We start from the raw sequence: 6,571 nt of genomic DNA on the forward strand, positions 1-6,571 counted from the left end.
TGCAAATCAAGAGAAAGGAAGGAAATTGTTTTACAAGCAAGATAGCTGGGTTGGCTTGGTTACTTTAAAAATTCTGTGCAAAATGGCTTGCCAGCCAGTTGAGAAAGTATGAGGGATGTTGAAGTTCGTGAAGCTAGGAGAGATTCCTTATCTGAGCAAGGTTGGTTGCTCAACTTTCCCACCTCTACGAAGAGATCAGGATTTTGACACAAGAATCCATCATCAAACAGGAGAAAGAAAATTCCATTTATCCAGGGACAGAAGCAATTTAGACAAAGAATTTCATTCTACATTTTGATGCAGGTCATGTTCACTGACAACCTAGGCAAAAATTATCAGAGACAGGACGTTCTATTCTACCACTTTTACCCACCTGCTGTAGATCTTCAAATTCTTAGTGTTACCGCACTTCCCTTTACCATCCACAGACAGAAGGTGGTTATTAGAATGATTCACTCAAATTCTTTTTTTTTTTTTTGCTAGGCAGTGGGGTTAAGTGACTTGCACAGGGTCACACAACTAGCGAGTGTTACATGTCTGAGGCCGGATTTGAACTTGTCACACTGTTGTTTTTACCCCTCATTGTCACGGCTAAAGTTAAATGTGCAACCATTGGTGTAAGTACTGAGATCTCTCCATACGCTTCCCGGCCCTCCCAGCTAACTCACTTTAAAATTACACTTCTCTTAGATTCCTGACTCTCCTTTCTTTAGCCTGCTCTCTTCAGTTCCAGCCATCCACAGGTTGGAGATGGTTCTGTTCCAGTTGACACTGGCAGTTATTGACTCAATTTTCTCAGGGACTTCTGGGAGGACAATACTGGTAAGATAGCTCATCCTGGAATCTAATGGCACTAAGGTTTAGGATACATTTCAGAATAAAATCTGTATGCCTTTAAAGAAGAAAACAGTATTAATATTTAAATAATGTTAAACCCTGAACAAATTAAATTATTCCAAGTAGTCCCTGGTTAAAGTACCAATAAACAACAGAAATATTAGATTTAGTACAAACTGGGAACTTTGCTGCCAGCTAAGTATCCTCCATTGACACTTTTTTTTCAGTTTTTAATAATTTATTTATTTTTAGTTGTCAGCATTCACTATTATAAGATTGTAAGCTCTAAATGTGTTTTCCCCTCTCTCCTCTTCCCCTTCCCCAGACAGCATGCAATCTGATATAGGCTATGAGTGTACAATCATATTAAACATATTTTCACATTAGTCATGCCCCCTGAACCCTAAAGCTCTGCTATATATTAACTCCTCGCCTAATCAGGGCTTCCCTTTATACAACCCAAAGTTCCTTTTTTGCAGGAGGAATTTAGAGATATCAGTTAAATTTTAACCTTTTTATTGATTCTTTGGTGATATAAAGAGGAACTCACGAAGGAAAAAATCTAGTGGTTTGTAAAGCAGGAACAACCATGAGGTCTGAGAGTTGGGTTTCAGCTCTTTTGGTGCTGCAGCTCTGTTGCATTAGCTGTGGATCCTGTGGGAAGGTCCTGGTATGGCCTATGGAGTATAGTCACTGGATCAATCTAAAGGCCCTGCTGGATGGGCTCGTGCAGAGGGGCCATGAGGTGACTGTGCTGACACCCTCAGCCACTGATTTTGTTGATCCTGGTAATTCGTCACCTTTCCATGTTGAGGTTTTTCCTGTGGAGATAACTCCAGAGGACTTGGCTTCATTTTTTGAAAACTGGATCACACTTTGGAGTTATGAGGTGCCAAAACTTTCAGCATTTGAGCATGGTAGAGTCGTGCAAGAAATATTACAGAACTATTCAAGGTTTGTAAAACAGCAGTGTGAGAGCGCTGTTCTCAACAAAGACCTTATGAAGACACTGAAGGATGCCAAATATGAAGTTATTATTTCTGATGCTATATGTCCTTGTGCTGAGCTCATGGCAGAGATACTTGGAATACCCTTTGTCTATAGTCTACGTTTCTCCATGGGCAATACCCTTGAAAAGTACTGCGGAGGACTCATCTCCCCTCCTTCTTATGTGCCTGTACCCCTGACAGTATTGACTGACAAGATGACATTTATGGAGCGGGTGAAAAATATGCTTTTCTTCATTTACTTTGACTTTTGGTTTGAGAATTTTGATGTGAAGGATTGGGATCAGTTTTACAGTGATGTGTTAGGTAAGTCTGTGGTCCCTTTGTGATTTACATGTTTAACCTGTTCAGTGATTCCTTGACATCCTTATTCGTCTGAGTGTGAATGGGCAGGAGTTTAATGTCATGTAAAAATCAGTTGTTTGGTTTTTTTAATTTTAATCAGATATTGAATGTTTTATGGCCAAATGATTCACTTATCCATAAAACATGAAAACTGCTATTTAATGGTTGCTAAATAAGCTTAAGTTTAAATCTTTAGTCAAAACAGAAAAGCAGGTTAATAAGCATAATGAATCAATGAAGGAGTGTAAAAGCTTTTATTAAGCACCTATTACTCACAAAACACTGCGCTATGTTCTGGGATATAAATAGAAAAGCAAGACAGCTCCTTGCTCTCCAGGAGCATTTAGTGGGAAACAGTGCACATGGGACGTTTCAGTTGTAAGTCCAACAGAGAGGCCTCATGGTCCTAGTGAGATGGAGGGGTGGGGAGTATAGAGCAAAGCAGAGGATAATGCATCCTCTTTAGTGTTATTACTACTGACACAAAACAAATCCATATCTAATACTGAACAATCTGACAGGACTTCGGTGGGGAGAGCTTACTTTTTGAGGTCCTTAGTAGATGTGGCCATTGAGGAGGCTGGGATTATAGCTCCAATGGAAACAGGCATCCTGTTTATCATTATTGCTGTTGAGTCATTTCAGTCATGTGCAACTCTATGTTACCCCACTTAGGATTTTCTTGGCAAAGATCCTAAAGTGGTTTGCCACTTCCTTCTTCAGCTCATTTTCCAGGTGAAGAAACAGAGGTAAACAGGGTTAATGACTTGCCAAGGGTCACACAGCTGGTATGTGTCTGAGGTCAGATTTGAACTCAGGAAGATGAGTCTTTCTGACTTCAGGTTGGCGCTCTATTCACTGCGCCACCTAGCTGCCCTTCATCACCTGCCTTCATCTCCACTAAGACTGATTTCCTGGACGATGTGGGAGTTGGACTAGAAGCAAGGTCAGTGGTGTGGGATGCATTACTGCTCCAAGAGTTCTTGGGCATATTTCTCTGTTGATGGTAGTTAAGCATCCATTGGTATTGATGGGAGCAAAGATTGTTGCTCTCTTCTTCACGACCCCTCGGTGAAGGATGGAAAAGTGGAGGCAGTGGGGACGGGAGGAGCAGAATGGAAGCAGACCTGTGCTCTCATCAGGGATGCTGCTAATGCTGGATCTCTTGGGCTCAGAGTCCTAGGCTGTCTCCATCATGGGGAAAGGGGAGGTGGTGGTCAAGGTGGGGGCAATAGCTTTACTTACCTGCCACACCCTGTCCCTTTGTCAGGGTGAGCCCTGAAGTCAGGAGGACCTGAGTTCAAATCCGGCTTCAGACCAAACTTAACACTTACTAGCTGTGTGACCCTGGGCAAGTCACTTAACCCCAATTGCCTAAAAAGAAAGGAAAATTCTCATTGATCCCACTGACTTTTCAGGCCTGAACTATGAGGTTTATCCTGTACCATATACAAAAGAGGAAATATTGAGCTCATTAGATAGTTCTTTGGGGGAGCTGATTAACAGAAACCTCAGTTTTTCCCCTATGGCAATTTCCTGAATTTATTATCCATTTTTTCCTTTTGAAAAACCAAGGTGTGAAAATGTAATCTTCAATCAGGTACTGATGAAGAAACTGCGAAAAACTGCAAAAAACTTTCTATGATATGCTATTTACACATGCTGCATTTTCGTGTGGGGTTCTGATAGCTGAGTTGCTTGAAATCCCTTTCATAAATAGTCTCTGGTGGAGCATGGGGAATGCCTATGAGAAATACTGCAGGGGACATCCATTTTCTCTTCCCTATGTGCCCCTGGCCCTTGACAGACTGACCCACAAAATGACCTTCATGGAAAGAGTGGAGATATGTTACTGTCTCTCTTCTTTGCCTACTTCTGGTTTGACTCATTTCAGAAAAAGCGAGAGCAGTTTTATAGTGAGGCATTAGGCAAGATGAATTGTTTTCAGGAGTGTTTTGGACTCAGTCATTTAACATTCCATTTTTTCTTCCAAGCTGATTATCATGGACTTCACTACACTAGCTTAAAATTTTCTCCTTTTAGATCATAAAGAGACTGGGAAAGCTTCAAGGAAAATCTTTTTTAGTATAATGAAGCAGGTGTACAGAAAGTATAAAGCAGACTGCCTTAAATACAGCATCTCTATCTAGAATGACTGGGCTACCATTCTAATAACATGTAATCTTCATGTAGCAATAAATAACAAATAATATTCATTGGAAAAAAACATTGATTTAAATCTATTTTCTTATCATTATGTTTTATTTGTATTTTCTCATTCATTTTGTATCTTTGTGATCCCTGAATGTCTTGCCTTGTGATCCTATAATCCTATGCTTCTAGTTTGTCTCTACCAGCAAATCTTATGGTTTGGGTGACTGGATCTCCCAATTACTTCCCAACTGCCAGTAAGGCCTTCTTGCAACCTGGAATTCCTTTCCAATGAGCTTTGCCTATTCCAAAGAAGAAAACATTTATTATCTCCTTTTGATTTCAGCAACCTAGCTTTCTGAAATCAGCACAGAAAACTGCTTTAGCTTTTATAAAAATTTTTAATTCCTAATGATTGCCATGGCTTCAAAGGACAAAAGTTCAGAAATGCAGAAATCTTCAGTTACCTGAAGATCTTACATGCAAAGGTTAGAATTTAACCATTCTCACTTAGAAAGTAAGCCTTCCTCACTATCTTCTTTAAATTATTAAATAATAAGAGAAACAGAAACTTTGCAAAACAGCTTTGTGCTTTTACCTCACAACTATCAGATAGGCAAGAAGGACACAGTGATAGAGGTCATTATGCAGAAAATTTGAGGTCTTAAGCAAGCTAACACAGTTCTCATGGAACCGTTTCAGAAAATAATGACTGTAATAACACAAGAGATAACAAAACAGAAAAGCCTGTAGTATCCTGGTTTATTTTGATGACTAGTTTCCCTCTAGGAGCTCTAATAAAGAATTAGATCTCTCTCCTGTCAGCAGAGAAGTATGGGGCTTTGGGTATGAAAGGTAAGATGGAAGACTGCAGATTCGTTAACTGTGAGGGCAAAATTTTATCTTGATGAGGAGTTGACATTGGTAGGCACTCTTTTCACTGTTAACCACTTATCCGTGTTTTAGTAGATGAGTCCTAGAGAATTAAGGGATTCAAACAGAGCTTAAATGACTTGCTTAAGGTCTCTAGAAGCTCAGCTCTCTATTTGGGTATAAGTCTGCCTTTACAAAAGAGGCTTGTAATTCCATGTTTCAGGCAAATAGAAGAAGGAAAGAGGACAGCCTTGGAGAATGTTAGAGCAGAATAGACATGATAGACAAATAGATAGACAGACATACAAACAGACAGACAGATAGACAGACAGACAGACAGACAGACAGACAGATAGATAGATAGATGGAGGTAAATACACGTACATAAGTACCATAGATAGCTGTGTTTCCATACCATTTGTTTTCTTTGTAATCTTACGTATTTTATTTTCTGCATTTGAATACATTGTTCTGAGATGGGGGCTATAGGTTTGACCAGACTGGCAAAGGGGCCCATGACACAAAAAGGTTAAGACCGTTGGTCCTTGCATACTTATACAGGTTTCTTGCAAAGAGAGCAGTGAGAAATGAAAGACGCACAAGCCAGAGAGAATGATTGCTCGAGTGAGGGATTGAGAGGAGGTGGCAGGGGAATGACTTCAAAAGCTCCTGTTTCCAATGAATTTACCCTGATTTCTCCATCAGGAAGGAATCTCTGCTTCTTCTCAACCCTTTAAGTACCAGGTTTAGAACACTAATAAAGCTCTTATCATTTTCGACCTAGTAGATATAAAGTACTTTGAAGTATGAAAAATAGATTGCAAATAGCTTTTTCTGTCTTCCCAATAGTCCTGAGATGTAGATGTTATCATTATCCCCATTTTACAGGTGAGAAAACTGAGGCAGACTGATAATTACTTGCCTAGGGTAATACAGCTAGAGCCTGAGGGTTTTTTGAAATCTGCTCTTCCTGGATCTAGGTCCATGACTTCATACTATTGCTATTAATAGGCTCACAAAAACAGCATCGGCAATAGCAAACTTCTCTGCTACCATATTGCAGGTAACAAGAAAATCAATCAGTTAATAGGCATTTGTTAAATACCCACAATAAACCTGGCATTGTGGTAACTGCTAAGGAAACAAAGAAAGATTTGTTCCAAAAGTCAAAAATTCCCTCCACTTAAGAATCTTCCATGTTAAGGAGGGAGATAACATGTGAATACATTTATAGTAGTCAAGCAGGTAGGCTCAAGGAGCTGGGGCAGTTTCTGTTCTTTTCATTCCTACTCAGGTCTCTGAAATCACTTTGGATTTTTGAGAAGCCCTTCTCTGGATTTTTATTTTATTTTTATTAC

At 39.7% G+C, this 6,571-nt stretch overlaps 1 pseudogene; it reads left to right on the plus strand.

Annotated features, from left to right (window-relative positions):
* The first annotated feature begins 1,414 nt into the window (after positions 1-1,414).
* Positions 1,415-2,267, plus strand: LOC114039726 (annotated as a pseudogene).
* Positions 2,268-6,571: the final 4,304 nt, after the last annotated feature.

This window comes from Vombatus ursinus, unplaced genomic scaffold, assembly GCF_900497805.2.
Source record: "Vombatus ursinus unplaced genomic scaffold, bare-nosed wombat genome assembly UNPS02012179.1, whole genome shotgun sequence".
Lineage (NCBI taxonomy): Eukaryota > Metazoa > Chordata > Mammalia > Diprotodontia > Vombatidae > Vombatus > Vombatus ursinus.